At 40.3% G+C, this 21,344-nt stretch overlaps 1 long non-coding RNA gene across 1 annotated transcript in view; it reads right to left on the bottom strand.

Annotated features, from left to right (window-relative positions):
* The window catches only part of LOC124158866, a 43,201-nt gene extending 23,806 nt beyond the window's left edge, over window positions 1-19,395 (bottom strand). The window contains exons 1-2 of the long non-coding RNA XR_006864880.1: window positions 18,616-19,395; window positions 244-654 (exon numbers count right to left, since the gene is read on the bottom strand). This is a non-coding gene — a long non-coding RNA (uncharacterized LOC124158866). The remainder of the gene's footprint in view (window positions 1-243; window positions 655-18,615) is intronic.
* Between the last annotated feature and the right edge of the window lie 1,949 nt (window positions 19,396-21,344).

Raw genomic sequence — 21,344 nt, forward strand, 5'->3', positions numbered from 1 at the left:
TCTTTCAAGTTCTATTTTATTATTGATAGATTTGGCTTCTTTCAGTCATTATCAAAACTGAATAACTCTCGATCCTCCAATGACAACATTTCAGGATTTCAAAGAAATTTTCTCGTTCAGTTTTGAAGTACTTCGTTGCAAGAGAATAAAGAACTAACGCGAAAGTTCTCGAGTTTTCAATCGGCAATTCACGGCAGGCCACCGAGAATGTTTCTCGTGGATGTAGAAATAAGTAAGACTCACCACTTCGGTTGTCCATGAGGTCACGGTATCCGTGGATAATGTCCGCCACTAATCCGGCCATATTTGCGTTTGTGTGTTGCTTCAGCACAGGAAAGAAGAATGGACGCCGAGAGACGCGTGACGGGAAAAAGGACTTGGAATCAGGGAATCCTCGTCTCCAGTTCAGAGATCAGGGCACCGCCACTCTTGCTCCGCCGGGGTGCGGGAATGAATGAGACCGCTCCGCGCCGATACGGATGCCGTCAGGAGAGAATGCTTCCGCTGACCTCGTCCGCTCTCCACCCTTGGGGCTCCCCCCTTGCTGCTCGAGACCTCGGGGCTGGACAGTTCCGCTCGCAGCGAGCAATGCGGCTCCCACGGGAAAAGGTCGACTGGGGGCAATCCACGATCCCAACACACCACGGATGACACCTGTAACGACAAGAAAATACAGGTCTTTTGAGCCACTGATATCCGCGAGAGACGTCCTTCTTCAACCTCCAGGATGATGACATTAACATAACACCACCAAGCAACCACCTCCCATCCTTCACGCAAGATCCGTCCCATTCATGACACAATACATTGCGCGAGGATACGAGAGGATCAGATTTTATAATATCGGGTGGAAATCGATACCGATAAACCCTTTATAGCAGGTAAACCGAGGTTTTTGGGCTATTCCACAGCTTAAACTATGAGACGAAGACATGAGAGGATTTTATCAGCAGGCATAAAGTAAAAAAAACACATCACAGGGAAGAATAAAAGATAGGTTAGGACTTTTCCACAATATCTCAAGAAAAAAATATAGTCCATTTTAAAGTAGTGATTCTACAAAAAGTGTTTCCCGACGAAGCAAAGAAAGATCTACTTACGTTTTGGCGCACGGAATATTTCAAACATTAGTCTCAAGTTCGTCAATGCTATACGACAAGCAGCATTAGAAAATAATAATACAATTGAAATAGAAATATTTCAGAGTTATTGCATAATATTTAAGTCATTAATGGTAATATCATAAAAGTAAACAGTCAGTGGCGACATGCACGCAGACGTGAGAGTTAAAAGATTCAATCTGACAGGACGAAATACACGAGATTATCTTCATGCTCAATTAATACGGGATTCGTAAGGAAATTTTTAACAATCGACGAAACATGATTTATAGCAACCGAATATGTACCCAAAATAAATCAGGTAATGGATCTCCATTAATTGTATTTGTAAAATAAAATCTTGTAGCAGTTAATGCAATTGCGCATTGCTATGTCATGTTGTTTCATCCAGGTATGTTTTTATGACGTAGCGTAAAACCTGAAGTTCATACGTCCGAGTGGCACAAATAAAATTTCAAAATGCTGGCGGAAAAGGTCCATCGCTTTATTAATACAACAGCTTATCTCTCGACACTGAACTACATTTCTAATGCACATTCATATTATAATGAAAAAATACTACATCCAAGTTTAACTTGCGCAATACCTACACAAGGTAACATCTTTGCTTTTTAACCACCGGAAATGCTTTCATCACGCTATGGACTCCAAATCATAAACGTATTTTATAAAAGTAGGCCCCTATAACTTGAAGCAATCAGTAAGTGAAGATAAAAAAATTCCATGATAAACTTTTTCCGATAAAATTGTAGGTGAAAAATAACCAGGTAGCGCGCGAGAAAACCAAGGAAATACTTGAAACTACGAAGTACACTGTGAAGGATGTTGAATGTTTCTCATGCCTCTAACGTGATGTCTGACATGCGTATACTCACCATTAAATTAAATATCACGGTAAAACGTGCTGATATTGACCGAGGATCTACAAAATCTTATACAACAGGCTGGAGGACGGTAATGTTCAGTTTGCCAACACAACTCAAAAGACATGAATTCAGCTGAAATCGCTGAAGTAGTTCAAGTCTTGATATCTAGTTAATGTTGAAGGTTCTATCCAATGACAGAGAAAAATTTTCAAAAAATCTAGAATTCCCCCCTCACACAAATGATGACTTACCCCGGCAAAAAATATCCATTAAAGAAATGAAGTATGACTGACAGAAGCGGAAGTAGCTCGCTCTTTCTAATTCTGCTGTAATGTCAACTAAATCATTGCAATACCGCGAACGTCACCTGAGAAATTAGATGCAAATATTAAAAGTGAATCTTATAAGAAATATTAAAACGATGAAAAAAAAAAAATTGTATATAAGCTTACAGTTGCTTAGGGAAAATTCTACCCAGAGGACTCACGGAAGTTTTTACATTTTCATAAAAATAATAACATATTACCGATTTCCCCAAAATTTCATTTTAAACGTCTCTAAAATGAAGCATAACGTGACGTTATCGAATCAGAGTCGACACCGATCCCACTTGGACCCCACTGACCTACCTTTCAATTTACCATGCAAATTCACCCCCATATGAAATTATTTTTTTTTACTTTACGAAACGATTTGCTCTCAATAAAATATTTTTTCACATCATCTTCTTGATGCATGAAACGGAATGTATATATACATATACATACATTCCGTTCACCTTCGGCGCCGAAGATAGCGGGTCATCCCGCTGAAACGTCTGCTAGTTTTTGTTTCTCTTTTTTATATGTTTCTGTGTTTTTTAATCGTCAATTTTTGTCCGTTCTCTTCGATCGGCCATATACATACATTATCGCTTAGAATATTTCCAAACAGTAAACGTAATTCATTCGCAATTCATGGATGGTTGATCAGAAAAAACATCTAATACCATTTCCCATCGTTCCACTTTTTATTACAACAGGACTATAGAAGTAACACGAATGAAAAAGTAACAAGAAGTATATATATTAGAGATAGGAATTGGCCCTTCTATATAATATCAATCAATGCTTCATAACATACTTTTAGCATCAGCAAATTTGTATATATTTTGGTTTTACTTTATTAACATTTTTGCAACTTGGATGCCATACACAAGAGCCTACATTCTCACCTGAATGGAGGTCTATTGTACATACCTGCACGAAATATATATATATAACGAAGACGAACCTATAGAAGACAATTAGTTAAGCATAGACTAAAACATTTTAGTCATATATATGAATAACGTTGGAGAAGGGTTTATTGATCACTGAAATGTACTTTATAAAAAGAAAACGAATAGTCTAGGGGTCAAGAACAACCTCAACATGCGTAGAGGTTTCGCTGCTAAGGTGTTTATTGCACCAACACAGATCGAAAGATTTTGCAAATTGGAGAATAAATTCTTCATAGGGATGCATACCTTATAACACTGAGTTTATTAGCCCATTCGCATATCTACCAAAAATGATTCTTGCATTAGAAACAAGTGGGGATCGCTAGCAGGAACTAGCCAACATGGAATAAGAGTGGAATCGACTCCGAATGCATCTGATATGCGTGAATCCGACTGCTCTGGGTAATTACGAATGCTCGAAGCTCCAGATCCGTTAACTCCCCGAATGAAAACTAAGGCGCTCATGAAAACATATAATACCCTACATTTGCATTGCTTCCGTCTTAAGGACGGATAATTACCGATGAATAGATAATATACAACTGGTGGCACGTAGATGTTCCATTTCTCTTAATCGCTTCAAATTCAATTAATATTTTTGAATATCGTGCTCCTATCCTCTATTTTTTCAGTGGTTCTTTTTGAATAGAAAGGTAGGTAATGAATTATATTTTTTATTTTGTATTGAACGTGTGCAATTTGTAATGGAAGTGATTATCATTTCATATTGTAAAGTATCTAGAAAAAATACATCGAGAACATAGTTTCGTTACTCGTATAAAATCATTTTATTACTTCCAATGCATTATATTTCAGGAAAAATGATTTCTTTATGAACATTACGGATGTTTTGAGTTGCGGTCAAAATATAAAGCGACCCATCTCGGGATGAACTTCTCCCTTCACTTCTGAGCTGGTTTGAGAGTCAAAGAGTTCTGCATCTCCACCGGTTTGCATCGAGTTATTCCCGAAAGAATCGTCGACGTGCCTGAAGGTGGGGTTGCAGCGGGTTGGGGGGAGTGTATGATGTCTGGGGGGAAGGGCGGAAGTCCTCAAATCCAATGAAACCTGTTTACAAGAATTTCGGGAGTGGATCAGCGGGCGAACCCATCCCGAACAATTTTTCAATCGCTCGCAGCATAACGGGTCTCCGCCCGGTCCGAAGGGAAAAGGAGAGTAGTCGAGAGCAGGATGTGGTAAGAAGAAAGCATGTGCACATTGAAGGGCTACCCAAAGCGAAAAGAATGGGCTAACAGCAAGATGATATTATGAAAGTAATCACTGGATTTATACCACGCATCCAGGCTTTATTCAACAACAAGATACTGGATCTGACGTTTCCGCGGCGTTTCTCCACATTAGAAACGGCGTTCGGGCGTTCTTCCGCGTATTGTTGTCTAAAAGCGACAACGACGGCTGGAGAAACTACGCGGATTAACGCCTGACAACCGTTATTAATATGAACAACAAGATACGCAGGTACGAGCGATTGTAAGTTAACCACGACATTTTTATGTTTAAACTGCTACCAAAATAACTTCGTCGATAGATCTGGAATAAAATTCTGAGGATCTCGTACATAATATTGATAACAATCGCGGCCATCGCAGGATGCATAGCCTATCGGAGACCCTAAGGCCTCCTCCATGGTATTTGAAGAAGTAGAATTTTCTTTAACCAGCGGGATGCTAAATGCAAAATGTTATCAGAAGAATTTTTGAACATAAAGTATTTTCCTCATATAAACCCACATATACGCACAAAAGTTAAATGATCCATGTCAATAGTATTAATATGTATTCCGACCGAACGTGTTTTTCATACTTAAATTGATATTTATTATCATAATAATTCTGACTTAGCCGGAACTTCCTTGCACTCCAGCTTTTCAAGGTCTACCGTGTATGATTATAAAATAAAACAACACCTCAAAGAGAAATCAATCCATGCGCGACGACTCGATACGTCAAGATTCGTTTTCGGAAGGAGATTAAAATTTTCTTTACAACTCAAAGATGAATACTCATTCACCGAAAACACGCGTAACTCACTATTCGCGAAGAATTACCATAAAATGTGAGAAAATATTTGAAGATATCAATCGAAGAGAATGACATCCTAGTAGGTAAAATTGCCTTCCTTCAGTTAGCAGACATAGGGCTGGTTCATTGAAACTCGCCATTCTTCCCTGTTCTACGCCATCCACGTCAGCTGGCTATGTGATGCTCTGTCCATACGTCACAAGATCTGATTGATGTATGCAAGTGTTCTTCCTCTTGTGTTCCTACCTTCTGTGGTCCCTTCAACCACTCTTTGCAGCAGGCTGTTACCTCCGAGAGAATGTACTACCGCATTTGCAATTTTTCTTAGGCTATTTATACAGATTTTCCTCTCACCAGCTCTTCTGAACACTTCCTCATTTGTTACACGATCAACGCATTCTCCTCCAGCATCAAGCCTCAAAAGTCATCAACCTCTCCTCTTCCACCTTTACCATTGTCTATGCTTCACTTCCATATGAAGCCACGCTCCAAATATATGTCTTTTCTAATCTTTTCCTTATGTTAAGGTCTATATATCTAGAAGTGAACATTTTTCTTTCAGTAACAAGCACTGTTTCCCTAAATAATTCTACTACGTATTTCTCCTTTACTTTTTCCGTCGTCCAGGCTTGACCCTTGAGACAAGGCAAATAATATTTCCTGCGGAATTTTGCATTTTTCATTAATGCCGAGAAAATTATTGAGTTTATAATTTTCTTAATATTTTTCACCGAACGACCACAGGTACATATCCATAGGACATACCAGCTGTCTTCGTAGGAAAGATAAGCGAGTATAAATGACGTAAAAGGTCTATGAAATATGCAGGTGACAGATAGGTAAGCATAGCGGTAACAAAAACCGATTTATCGGGGCGAAAGGATTCGTTTACCTCTAATGAAGGCAGTAGCATATATTTGAATCATCTTCAATTTCCAATCCATCCGATTGGGGAAACAAGTCGAATTCAGAATATTCTCGGTTCGGCTCGGAATCGGTTTTCCTTTGGACGCATAAAAAAAAGAAGTCGTTAATAGAAGACAGCCGTGTTGATTTGAATCACGCCTTTCTGAATATTTTTGTAGAAAAGATTCAGTGGTGAGAATTACGAGATGTGCACCGCGTGACTTCTACGAAAATGAAAACACGCGTCGCATATCCCGTAAACCCATCTACCGAATCTTTACCCAACTACGAAAACCCAGAAAAGGATGTTCGTTATAATACAAAAAAAAAGTAATTGGAATACGTTCAACGCGTTAACACGGTAATTTGTCATTTATTACTATATTTAACGAAGAGATAGGCTCCAATTCGGACAAAAAAATCAGCAAAAAGCCACACACCATTCAAACAAATATCCAACCCCCGACTAAAGGGAACTTTATCTTTAAGTCTTCGAGCATATGGATTGAGCCTGTTCGACCCAGTGGGAGCTGAGTGGAATCGTCCCCAAAGGGGTGTTGGCGCGACACGCGAACGATAGAAGACGATTTCTGCGTTTTTAATAAGAGGATGATGATAGCAGGAGATAATAGCACCCGTCTACCCTACGATTACGGATGGAATGGGAAAGGAAGGAGGAGACGAAGGGGAGGCGGTTCGGGGTCCCCGAACGAAATACGGCTTTTGTTAGCCTCACATTTCCGGATCGAACTTGGTGGTGACGTCATCGCGGTGGGCGTGGACCGCATTCAGAAGCAGCCGAACTCGGTCGAGGCAGCCAGTGCCACGGAGCATCGACGCCAGAGCAAAACCGCCCTTTACGTTCGGTCTACTCATCTCTCCTCGCCCTATTGATGTAGTGATCACACAGCGACCCTGGAACCATTCACGTGGCAAGGGAGCTTCATCATTCCCCACCATTTATTAATATATATCATAAAAGTAATTATATATTCCTCCACATTTAACTTTTCTCCTATAAATATTTTTATATGATTCATAGGTGGACGCACTGATATCAACCTGAATTTCCTCGACTCTTTAAAATCCATATCTTAATATTTTCCAGGCAATTTTTAACACTCATTTTACGGAATATTCATCTTTACGCCAGATTAGAAGGAGTTACAGTAAAGTAAAGATTGTCAACAACTATAGTACATTCACGATATAAACATTAACATTTTTAAAAATCAAGGTAAAAAAATGAAATAATAGACCAATGACGACATGTAATTCCTGAATCACCATAAAAATGACGACTACCGCATAGATTATCTCCCACGTGTTCAATAGAATCACATACCAATATGAGGCTGAAGATAAACACGGGTAGAAAGTGAATGTTGAATAAAAATAGATGACTTTGTAAATACAGCTTCTTCAAATGCATGCAATAAAATGTTCACCGTAACTGTAAATCCTACAAGACTAGTTTGAATTTTTTTACAATGCTAGCTAGCTTCCGCAGCTATATGAACATGTTAATAGGTAGTACTATTGATAACTAAAAGAATAATAAATACAGTAAAATTTTCAAAGTACTCGAACATACTGTTCCATGTTAATTATATGAGCCATGAAGGGTCACGTTACCAAGATGACAAAAAAAAACTTCGTCATGAGATCACAAAGGAAAAGAGGGATCACCCCAAGCTATTCAAACTTCTAATCACCACCAGAATTGAGCGAGACTCCTAAATATGTCCAGGCAATGGAGGAATATTACATATGTTCTGATAATTCAACGTCAATCGCGTATGCATGTCAGAGAGGACGAGAAGCACATCCCCTTGCAACTTTCGACGGTCTATGTCGTCAATTCAATCACCGTTATGCACTTCGAAGATAAAAAGGGAATATAATAACCCTTCGAGGGAGAGGTGACTGCCATTACATTTGACGTCAAGACGATTAACGGCACTACAATGAAACCTGGGTGATAACTTTGGCCCAGTAAGCGCCTACCTCAACTCAAGAGCAGCGCATTCAATGACTCGCGAATGATTCATCCAACTATTTTATTCTCATCGATTCCGATTTTAAGTTCTCAAGCGATAATGTATGGAAATGCATGGTAATCGTAATAATAAAAACATAAAATTGATTTACACTTTTTTCAACCGACCATGGTTTCAACAAAATAAAACCATGTTAAAGCCTAGATCACATAATCATTTTCTACGTTCCTCAGCGATAGCTTTTCAGGGACCAAAAAAGTGATCGCTCGACCCATCATTTTCTGAATCACGCCGTCATTCCGCCGTCGCTTTTTCCGTCATTTCTAGAGTCGCTATTCGCGATCACAACTTCGTTCCAACAAATACGAAACTTGATGCTACCATCGTTGTCATGAGTCGTGTGTTCTGATTGGCTGAAATACAAAACCAGCGAAGGTTTCGTCGACGGGAAAAATATAACTACGCACTACGCAAGAGTAATGGAAAAAGGGACGAGATTCCCATCCCTGGAGCCATCGGGGAAAATGATCGCGTGAAACGATCATTTTTTCCCCCTATCACTCTAAAGGGACGGAAAAAATTGAACGTGTGATACAGATTCAATGGCCAATAATTTGCGATAAAGGGAGTCGATTGAATACAATTTCGTTGGAATATAAGCTGAATCTGTGATTATGATCACCTCGACACACAGCAATCGATGATAAAGGACATGGAAAATGTAAATTGAGATTAATGTTGTAACTGAGATGGACCAAAATGCAGTAATCCTAGCGAAACGAAGAGGAAATATCACCACCTGCTTGCTTGAGGAAGACAAAAATCTCAAACTGAATGACAAGGTATCATTGCATTCGAAATTTTTAAAATAGAAGTAATAGGAATGGGCAATAAGTCACACACATATCCAAATGGATATCAAAGAACCAAATCCAAAGTTCATTCAAAGCGATGGAGCTTACGCGGCGGAAGATTCCAGGACGAACGGGAGCCTTATCCAATCTGATTCTGAGGAAATTCTGGAATGGACACAAGCCAGATTGCGCTTATTTCAGAGATGGAGAGCTTTTCCAAGAATTGTACCCCGATATTAACAGAACATCTGATCGACGGAATTTCTTAGGCATAGAGAAACGTCACCACAGCTAAGTCACGATCACTGAATCCAATATTATGTATATCTATGACTATAAAAATGGAGGATCATGAAGAATCCACAATTTTCTGCAACTCAAAGCCAAAATATCGAAAAAAGCATTGAAGTAGTCAGAAAGAGAGCAACCAATGTTTGAAAAAAAAAGTAAAAAAATATTACTACTATATAATTCGAAGTGATATCACAAAACAAAATCAATAGAATACTTCGTACTCTTCGTGAAGAAAAAAATCACAGACCAGGTCTGCGAGTAGCCATTTACGAAGCATGTAGTAGTGTAGTGAATTGATATTCTACTGTAAAAAGACGACAAAACTTTAACGTTACTATTGTAATATCTTCACAATTTAACATGAGGATATAAGGTAAATATGAAGGCGTCAAATTATTCGAATAAAAATAAAGACCAATAACGGCATAGAATGTTTTACTCCTTTCCCCTTCGAGTGATTATGTAAGGAAATGCATTTGGATTCAATGATATGCAGTCGTTATTTACAGTTCCATAAAATATAATTACTACTACAAATCTTAAAGACACATGATGAATACAGGTGGTACATAAACAACTGAAACGGAGGATAACAATTCAATTAACCATGGAATTGTGTTGCCATCGTTTCACGTCCCCTACAGCTACAATTACGATTAAACTAGGTAAAGACGTTTCGTAACGCAGGGTAGCTCAACCTAAGGGAAGCCCGATGACAAATAGCTCAAACGTAATAGCCATGTCCGGATCATATCGAGCATGCGAGTGCTTGCCGCGCAAGTAGTCAAGACAATTGCATTAACAAGCTATAGCGTGGGAAAACAAGCTGCCGTTCATAGTTCTCATCCATGATCACTGATGACGTGTTTGGTAGTGAAAAAAGTGATGTGGGACCTTGATTTGGTATTAATTCGTTTGAGTACCTACGCGAAATAATGATATACCTTCCTTCCGTTTCATGGACCATCTGTCAAGTTTCTATAGTACTTACTCAAGTACCGAAAAATCAGCAACGTTTCAAGAGGTTACTGAAACACCGAATGAATACAACTCGTGCCGTACAATAATATTCAAAGTTGTAAAACGGGTATCAAAGCCTTAAAATTTCAACCAATACGAGTACCAGCGCTGATACGAGGCTAAACATTGTTCAATCTCCAATTGAGACCGAGTGTTTATTACAGCCCTCCAAAATTACGCCAAAGATATGGGATAGCCGAAAGAGATAATAAATAATTAATCTAGGAACTGATTATCTCTATTTAATCGAGAATTCTTAATTCTTGCTAAAACCCTAAAAATTTCAGAAACATAAAAAGGTATTACTAAAAAAATAATGAACATAAACTATAAGGCATACAAGTATTAACAAATAACAAAAAGTCTTTTCTCCAAGAGCACGAAATCATAGCTAATTAATAAAAATTCATGAATGAATTGAAAGTAACAGGCTCAATGGTATGCACAAAGAGAATGACGCACATACAAGCAAATGTGTTAGCGATCCATCGCAAAAATGCACAAAAAAACATCCACCTCATCGGAAAGGGAACTATCATCGCATAAAAAACGAATATCAGCATAATTAAAAGTCACGAAATTAAATCATAGCAATATTACCTCCCAGAATCAATTCATTACTTTCAAGTCAGAAAAAACTCCCAAAATATTAATCAGATTTTTTGCCCAGCAAATAAAGATGTATCTCTCATTTAAGTCACAACAAAGATAGCGCTAAAATGTTAGTCAGAATTACAATGGAATTTTTTCCATACCGAAAAAAACTGAGGCAGAACACGTATAAGGTAAATGGAAAGAAAATTCACTAACTCTTGGTTAACTATGTGGTATTCCATTATTTCCTGGATATAGACAGTTACTTATACCAACTATATACAGATATTCAGATACTTTATAGTTTTGGTATAAGTAACTGTCTATATCCAGGAAATAAATGGAAAGAAATTCAATTATGGAAGCCTCTCCTTTGTCAGGAATACTGGGCTCATTATGCGGGTTGATTTTCATACACAGATAGCTGAAAAACGTCCTAACGCTGGTAATATACCTGCGGAGGAATTCGTAAAAAATACTTAACATTGATTCAAGAGCAAACTTTCAGTAAGTCCAAAGGAAATGAATAATGGAGACGCAATGGTTCGACCCTTTGGCAGCAAAATGAAACACACACGGATGCCGCACACAGCATAGGTGCTATTATTCCTCGGACATAGTGAGATGAAAGGCAAAAAAATAACAAGAAGCGGACTGAACGGGGAACACACCCACCAACATTTTCGATGACGGCCCTCACCTACTGAGATCCAAGCACGCAAACAGAACAAGCTCTGAACAAAAAAAAAGAACGAGTGACGAAGCCTGATTCTGGAGAGGAGTTGATTGGTGCGAAAGATGAGGATTGGTAGACGTGGCTAGTCCACTCAGCTTGAATGTTTGGATAGCGTCGCAGAGAGGTTTTTTTCTGTTTATGTTTTCGTAATCCCGATAATTACGTTACGCTCTCATCCGCAGAGTTACTTTCCGTTTTCTTTATACCTTCCAGTTGTCTATCTACCTTCTAGTCACCATGAGCAATAAATCGCCATAAACGCAGCCTTGAATAGCGTAATGAATGCTTCGAATCTTCACGGGGTTCTTCGAATTATCTGTGGCGTTCACTTTGAAAGAAAAATTTACAAATTATTTTTCGAGGGGGCTAACTTCTACGATACTCGTTAAAAAAAATTGTCCACATTTGCAAGAAAATAGTTAAAAATATATCCTACACCAACAGAACTTCCTATCGTGAGTTCTGTCATAATAGAAAAATATGCAACCATATGAAAATTACAAGTCTAAACGTTGATGAGAACTTGATAACGACCGTTCGGTAAATTTTAGTATCATTAATGCACAATACTAAAATTTCGGCAACTCAACCTCCATCTTCAGCTGTCGTTCCTCATGCACGCACTTTGCTCATTAAATACCGCTATAGAAGAGGTGGACCAGATCGGCACAATAACAGCGAACAACATACTATTCCGTGAGATGGGGATCTTCTCTAACGGCGCAAACCTTATGACACAAATAGCCGCAAAGTACACGCATGCAAAGGTTGTTCCAGGTGGTGCACAGAAACCAAAATCTAGAGGTCAACATTGGAACCCTCAAGTTTGGCATCAGTATGGGACATGGAAAAACTACTGTGCAAATGAAATGCTTGGCGACAGATTCTTTTATAATTCTTATACTTATCCATCTTTTTGAGTGATTCATATATTTAATGAAAATAATATAATAATCAATTAAATAAAACAACATGGAGAGAAGCATTTTCTTCATTGCTTACCATAAAACCTATTACGTAAGTCAGATTTTGCCATTCAAGTCTTCAATAAAGACCGTATAACATTTCCGATGCCATGTAACTTCTCCTGCATAGCAGTTATTAAATGGTCTACGCAAATAAAATTTTGTGGAAACAAAATTTCCAATGGAAATACACAACACAAGTGCAAACACCACCGTCAGAAAAAGCCAATCAGACCCATCACGCGATCTCCAATCTCGGTCGCATGCGCAGAAGCCGATTTTCAACCTAGTCCAAATTTACTCTCAGCAAGCAGACCTTGCGTAACGGTACACATCACGACTGCCGAATCCGAAAAACCCCGAAATTACGTTTTTCGCGTCCCCCGAGAGGCTCCAAATGGTTGTAAGGTGAGGAAGGGGGGTGGTCAATGGGGGGAACATAACTTCGCGCCGCCACAGAATCACACTCATTCCATATTGCATATACCGGTCTGGGGAAGCACATGCGCGGAAAGTGGGGCGGGCAGCATAAGGGGACACAGGTCCCAGCTGAAAATGTAGGTCTTCCGCGGAGCGTCACTAATAAAGCGGCGGTGGCATTGGTCGCAACGGAACAGACTCTGATTGACTGTGCCCTTCTTCCCGTTCTGCGAAAAAGCAGCAGCCGCAGAAAACTATTCTGGCCCTCGGGAGTAAATACTAGGGATGAGTCGTTTTCAAATTCTAGCGTCGATCGCCTAAATTCGATTCCAGGAAGATAAATGCGTATTTTGAAAATAGAGTATAAGCTTGGGGCATAAGGGCCGCTACACACCTCAGCCATTGTGTACTGTAAATTATTAGGTTAATAAATACATGTCTGAAGCTGTTAAAGTGTTTCGCTATTTTTAATAAACATACTTTTTGGGCCACTTAAATTGTCTTGGTCACTTAATTCCATTTAATCCCTAAACGTTAACGACGGCTATGCTACTGGCAAATCAATATCCCACATGCTAGCATTGATAAGAATCTATGGAAATGAAATCGAGAATCGGGATCGATGTGAAAGAATCAGTTTTGGAATTGAAAAAAAATTGAAGCGACTCATCACTAGCAAATACATACGGAAACGCAAGGGATGTCTGCGAATTCCACAATCTTCCGAAGTCCCCAAAAAAATGTAAATCCCGACTCACCATGGCAAACATGGCAATACAAGTACAAATAAATAACGTTAATACATGGAAATCCCTTCAGACGCCCCTAAAATAAAATCCTCGAAGTAAGAGGTGGACTGGCTCCCCAACTACGAGTGATATCACACGCCTGTGCATAAGTCTGGGGTGTTATTTACCCTCACCCATGCAAACCAACCATCCGGTTGGAGAGAGTGGTAGAAATGCGGTGCCAGCTTCGCTTTTTCATGAGAACACCAATGTTTTTTTTTTTCGAAAATTCGTAGTGTTCCTTTTCACCGTGGAAAAACCCATTCATGAGGAAGTTATATTATTCTAGATAATAAAATATGTAGCGACAATCATTTGTGCAACTGACCAATGTCTAATTCACTTGTCGTATTCTTTTTTTTTATTACTACGGTGTGGTTTAAATGGATGTCGAATACGTGTTTGGAGCTCGCTTCAGATGCACATATCTATGTGTTTGAGAATATTTAGTCCCAAAAAAGGATGAAGAACGTAGCACGGCATTAACACCTTTCACTTCTATTTATTTCCTAAATATCGTGCTCCTATCCCCTATATATTTATTCTGTGGTTCTTTTAAAATGGAATGGCAGGTGATAAAATTATATTTTGTATTTTGTAATCAACGTAGAACAGTGAAATAAAAAGTGATTATTATTTCATATAGTTCACCAACGAGCCCTCTTACCATAAGAACATCGAGAACACAGCTAGATAGCGATATCGCTACTCGTATAAAATTATTCTATTACTTCCTATGCATAATATTTCGTGAAATTTGAGTTCTTTTTGTACACAATGGATTTTTTTAACATTGCAATACTTTCAAAATATTAATATTGTTACCCTAAATGGTGTTAAAATTATTATTACTGAGCCACACTCGTCATTGACATTTTAACGATTTGGCATCGGAAGTTCATTTTAGCTCAAGGGGTTAATTATGTGACTATGATATTTTTCTAGATACTAAAATACCTATGACCTATTCCTTTGTTTAGAAATACGATGTGGTTTACTGAGATGACTAAGTGCTCGAGTTCGCTTCAGATGCTCGTATAATAGCCCCCCTGCCATACGCCATCGACATGGCTGGCAAGGCGTTACGCAGCCATGAGCGGGCAGTAGATGGGGGCACGAACGCGGGACGCTAAGATCCGCGGAACCGTCACGGGCGCTGGCCTTCGCCGATAAGAATCCAAAGGCGAGGAGAAAGCCGTTGTTTGCAGAGAGAGGGACCGAGGGAGACCCTTCCTCGCCCGCGGAGAGAAAATAGACTGGGGAAAGGAAATTTCTCCGGCCACTCTCCAGGGTTCTTCACGCGGGAGATTTGGGGGCAAGCTGGTTTGTTCTCGGGGCAATAATAGCCATCGACTGTTAAATTTCATCGGTCCCCCTGGTGACAGTCAGCATCAAACGATAATGATCGATAGTCAAAAAAGATAATATAGCCGCTGATGGTAAATAATGGTGTAAGCAATTGAAAAGGGAGGGTACGCATCCGAACAGGATCTCCCCATATTACGTGACGTAACTTATTCCATCTCTATAACAATCAAAGAAAAAGGTGAAAAAATATACGCAAGAAGTTTAACATAAAAGTTCACAAATATATTCAGATAAAAGTCAAAAATAAAGAGATTGAAAAAGCAAATATTAAAAGGTAAGCTGACACGACAAAGGACTGGGCTGTGCCAATCTTCGGATTGATAACTTATAATGATGAAATTATCATAATAACTTTGCTAAAAATTAAGGGCTACAATTAAGTATGTATTGGCATTGAAAAAATCGTACTCTGCCATTGTTTACGAATACCAATATCAAGCAGACATAATAACTGCATCCATTACAATCTATATAAATACGGATATGATTCCTTCGTCGCTAGCAAGGGTTGGCAATCGAGTGACCACCGACAACCAAATGAAAAACAACAGCTGTCAATCAGACGGACGATCGGTAGTTGGAAAAAACCTGTTGAAGCCTTAAGGCCTGTTTACACGATACATTAACACGTACGAGTTGATGTACGTTTGCGTGAATGCTTTTTGTGGACCGGAACGGGACATGTACGAATGCATGCACCAAATTAGAACTGGTTCTATTTTCCGTGCATGCATTCGCACAAGTTGGGTGGTTACACGGTGCATTTTGGCGTTCATTCTCGCGTTCATACATGTAGACATTAACCGGTGCGTGTTAATGTACCGTGAAAACAGGCCTTGAGACAGATATTGATTTCAACGACTAAAACTATACCAATGATTTCAATGAATCACATAACGTAGGACAACCTAGGCCGCCAAAGATTTTATTCCAAACAAATATTACATACACGTTGACTTTGAGTCTTGTAACCATGAATCGTTAAAAAAAATCTTTCCCCCAAGTTGCATTTTCGTGTCTTGTCTCCATTATAGCTAATTCCCAAATAGGTACCTTCAGGGTTAAATCTTTCACGTCAAGTTCTTAAGAATTGCACAGTACATCCTCAACAGCAAAGCAAACTCTATCCCCGATCACCGAAGAAGACACATGAAAAAAATATCGGAAATGATCATCGTAGAAGGCTATCCATTGGTGTCTCATACGAGTGATGGAAACGGAATCCTAAACACTGCAATGAAGTTACAGAAGTAAAATTATTTCATTCTCTTTCGTAAGTAAGCACATATTTATCAGGAGTGTATGCGTAATAGCTCAACGACATTCCCAAAATAGAGAAAACAGAGAAGCAAATTTCAGGGGTGTACTACAGCTGATGTCTGCAAATTTAGAAACGAAAAATTTCAAATATCACACGCGTGAGATTTGGGGGTAGGTTGAGATAAATATTACAGGAAGTATTCAAGACATACTTCACAATGATATTAAATCAGTTTTTTCAACTACGGGATAAAGCAATGCCGTGGAGTCGTAATCTCACAGCATACCCGATACAGGTTGTATATTAAATTCGTCGTAGCGGCAAGGAACGGTGGAGATAAATATTACGGCTATTGCCCACACAATAATACAGAGACTTAAAAAGATAACTATACTGTTATTTTTAAAGAATATGGTAGTAATCGTAAAAACATGGAAACTTATCTATTCCGAACAGATAAAGCAAGCCATGTGAAATAGGCGGTATACTGTTTGCATTAAAATAAGTATCAACTTAAAGACAAGAGGCAGAGAAGTGGACAACTTTGGACTTGATAGGACAAACAGTCGAAGTATCGAGGGCAGCATGACATTTCGTACAATCCGACAAGAAAACAATAACAGCATGATATGAAAATTCCATAACAACAGACAAAAACCAGTTAAACGGGGTATCATGAGTTCCGGGTGCCTATAAGCATTGAGTGGTAACGGAATAAAGTACAGCCATTTACGATTTCAACATACAGTTTCCCTTTACATCACTCCAAATAGATAATGCACATAGCTCTTAAGACGACGAGTATCTCAATTGGTAATTCGCTTAATATTTGAATATTGATATTATATGAGTTCAGCATTCTTTCGGGTCCCGAAAGAATGCTGAACTCAAGTAATCACCGCGGAAACCTGCGTACGAACATTGATATTATATGCTACCCCATAAAGACGGAATCTCGTGACATACCAAAGACACAAAAGAATAATTCGTCCTTGAAGGAGACTAAGAACGCATGTAATATTTTAAGACTTCTCAAGGCCAATAACCAATTTAAGCGTAGCATACCAGTCCCAACTCATCTTCTTGGAAAAAATAACAAACATATGCATAAAAACTTTAAACTTATAAAAACAATCTTTATTTCTGCAATTATTCTATCGCCATAAGCCACCATAATATTGACTTGGCCAAATGAATATTTTCCTCAATATATTATCCATATAAAATGTGAAATGGTGGCATCTTTAGGGGATGCTTATCATAGTCATATTTCTCGATACGTTAATCAATAAACTAAAAGGCGTATTTATGGTCTGATACCTTAATTCTTACTTGAGTCAATACTCATCAAAAACCTACGCAGACAGGAATTCCTCAACTCCTACGAATGGGGACGAATATTTCAAGAGTTGCGGAGGAACAAACTTCATTTTGAATTTCCGCGCAACAAATGACGAACGAAATACGCTGCCACCACGCGTTCCGTGGTCAATAAAGAATACGTATGATTTTTACCCTTAACTGCGATATTTGAGAGGTTGTGGCGTTAATTACAAACTATATTTGAGCTACGAAGAGTTTTCCGTCGAATTAGAGACAAAATATCTCATCAAAATTCAAGATGAAGCAGCAATATTCAATGGACGGCGACTGCCGGCATCTGAGCAACGGTTAGTCACTCACAAAAATGTACCATGAATCTCACACAGTGCCGTCAGGAGGATATGAGTAAGTTATGGGATAATCCTCGGCGTTTAATCATGGAGTCAAACCAAATATGACGAAAGATTTAGATTCATTAGTGACTATACGGAAGCGTTACAGATATGGTAACAGCATCGATACCCACACCCAGCAAACCAACGTATACCTGGCCGTCATACCCACAATGCAGAAGGAAAGGGAGCAACAAGCAGCCGGCGAACAGGTCGCCGAACCAGAAATGGAGAGGAAATAATACGTTCAAGCGGCGTCTATGGACACGGTTGCAATATTCCCGCCAAAAACTGAAGAAAACCCATCCCAAGCATGAGCTGAGGTGTTTTTCCCAAGGGATGGCTAGTTCTTCACACAGGTGTGAACGTGTTGAATGCAAAATATAATTAAATAAGAAACTCACCTTAATTCAGATAATAGTAATCCCTCGATGCCGACGCCGGTAACAGATGAAAGGGCAGAAGATTCACCTGGAAATTCCTTATTCTTCCCTCAAAAACTCACACCTTAAGATTCCCTCGGATGATATAACACGACTTTCATTCACCTCGAAGTACGGAATGCCGAAGAACTTCTATAACCTGATATCTTTTACACGTGAAGCCAACTCCAGTGGGATAACTGTCCTCTCTCTCAGCAATGAAGTAAACCCTTTCACTGCTAACCTTACTATTCTCCTCTCAAGAGTCCAGGGAGTACTACTACTACCAAAAAGAAAATCTCACCGACCCAACCACTAGGCACGCTCACACGTTTTCCAAGAAAAATCCCAAACCAAACACGTTGGATGGTAAAAAACACTTTCTTTCCCAGGAACGAACCAGAATGCTCGAAATGCTATATGCAGCAGTAGCTATGTGTGCTTGCCTCTTCCCTCGCGAGAGAACTGTCCCGGTTTCTCGCTGGCTGCGGGTTTTACGGCGCCGAAAGAGCGTGTACACCAGAACTCGCCAGAACGACCTCACCCGGCAGCGGAGAGCCACCAACTGACGGATCGCGATCGGTGTCCGAGGGAAGAAAACGAGCGGCCGACCACTTGCACAGAAACTACATTCGTGAGAGAGCTTGGTAAAAGAGGGAGGATGGGAGAGTATTGGCGCAGGGGAGGGGAGGGTGGTGACGTGGAGGGGTGGTAGAAAATAAAGAGGGGGTAAATCTTACCCCATACACACCTCCCTTTCCCCTCACGATTATTTCACCCCTTCCTCGCCTCAGACTGCCCGCAAGGAGGTAGAAAGGGAGAGAAAAAAGTTTATAATAAATAATATTTTCAGAAAAAAAAATCAAGTCCTCTTCCACCACCTTCCCTGCTAATCTCCCTCCGCTATTTCCTCCCCTATCTTCCCGCTTCCCTCATACCAGCGTGCCGTCGTAACCGCACGGACCTCTTCAACCACGGCTCTCTCACACTGGTTTGGAGGGGCAGACAGCCAAACCCCTATCCATCCCGTCACCCCCCTCCGCTTCCCCTCCCACCCCTTCCCTGAAAGGTCCTTCCCCTACACATCCGAAGGGGAAACTCTCGCCTCCCCCTCTTGTTTCCCCTGCCGTCCCTCGAGATATCCTACGCTCCCCTCAAGCACAAGTTTTCTTCCTTCCTCCCATCCTACCTCAGCCTTCCACACACACCTACCTCCGCAACTGCCTTCGTCCACACATTTACGAGGCCGTATCCCCACCTCCTCCTCCTCTCCATCGCCGTCTCCATCAGACTTCATACCTGCTGGCCACCCACGACACCACAAGTCGTGGGTCGGGTATCCGAATATCGGTCATCAGAAAGATTCGGCGAACATCAAGCAGGCATCCCGGCAAATATTACGCAATTGCAGAGGGCTGCACAAATCTATGCAATGAGAATCGATTGAAATAACGAGTGTAAATATATGTGAATTGGGAATGGCTACATACTACTGTCTTCATGCACCTCTTATATCGATGAAAATAAATCATACACGTGGATACAAAAATGTGTAATATTCTCGCTTTTTCTGAAGCTGTGAATTTATTAATTTATTTATTCTATATAATAGGGTATCCAAAAATCCGGTCCATCATCACTAAATTTAAACAACCACGTAATACAGAGAATAGTGATTGGGTATACACATTCACCACCTGACACACACCTTACGCAGTCAGATGCTGATTCATAGTCCACCTCCCCAATTATTTCGTGTAATCAAAGGTCTATTGTACTTCCCACCCACTGTCACGTAACTTATTTTCCCCTCATTCAGGTACTCTCCTTCCCCAGTTGGCATTTTTTCTCGAACAGGTGCTTCCTTTTCCTCTTATTAGCCCACTTAACCAAGTAAGAACACCAAGCGACGTAAGAGTACGCAAAGCGAAGAGGGGCTTTGTAGAAAGACGCCTCACACCCCAACTTGCCTTCACGATAGGCGCTCCTACGATCCCCCCCTCCACTCCCCACCTCCCGTTTCTTTCACACGGGGAGGTAAGAAACTTACTTCCTCTTCCACATAACTAACTTCCCCTCCCGCGCGACGTCCTCAGACCCCCCCTACCTCTACCTTCCCCCCCTCCGTCCAGTTTCCCGGTAAATTTACCCCCTCTCTCTTTCTCCTATACCTAAAAACTTCCCCTCCCGTGTTCCCTTTCCACTCCTTCTCTCTTGCATCGGCCCGACCTCACGTCATCGGGTTTATCCTCCCACTCCTCTCCCTCCCCTCCCGCCCCTGCGTTTTCCTTCCTCCGTCATCTCTTCCGCTCCCCTCACTTCCCGCAGAAATTTTTTTCCCTCCACACTACTCCCCACCCTCCTCGAATTTTTCGCGTCGCGGGGTGGGGTAGCGTAGTGTGGTGTTATTTCGCGTAAAGCGAAGCGCTAACCGCGTAAAGCCTCTCTCTCTCATCCCCTTTGACTCCACACTTGTGCACCTGGGGAGTTAGTTCCCATCCTCACATAATTCTGCAACGTTTTTTTTCATTTCTTTCGCTGGGTCCCCCCTGCCGCGGAGGGAAAACTGTTGCCGGATTTGGATGGGCTGGACCCATAGATCCTCTAAGCGACTTCTTCTCGAGGGTTTAAGGGGTCCCAAGCTGTACCCTGAGGGCCATTTCAGAAGTGCGAGGCCAGGAGAGAATCTTTGTTAAAGCCTGCGCTGTAGC

Source organism: Ischnura elegans, chromosome 1 (assembly GCF_921293095.1).
Source record: "Ischnura elegans chromosome 1, ioIscEleg1.1, whole genome shotgun sequence".
Lineage (NCBI taxonomy): Eukaryota > Metazoa > Arthropoda > Insecta > Odonata > Coenagrionidae > Ischnura > Ischnura elegans.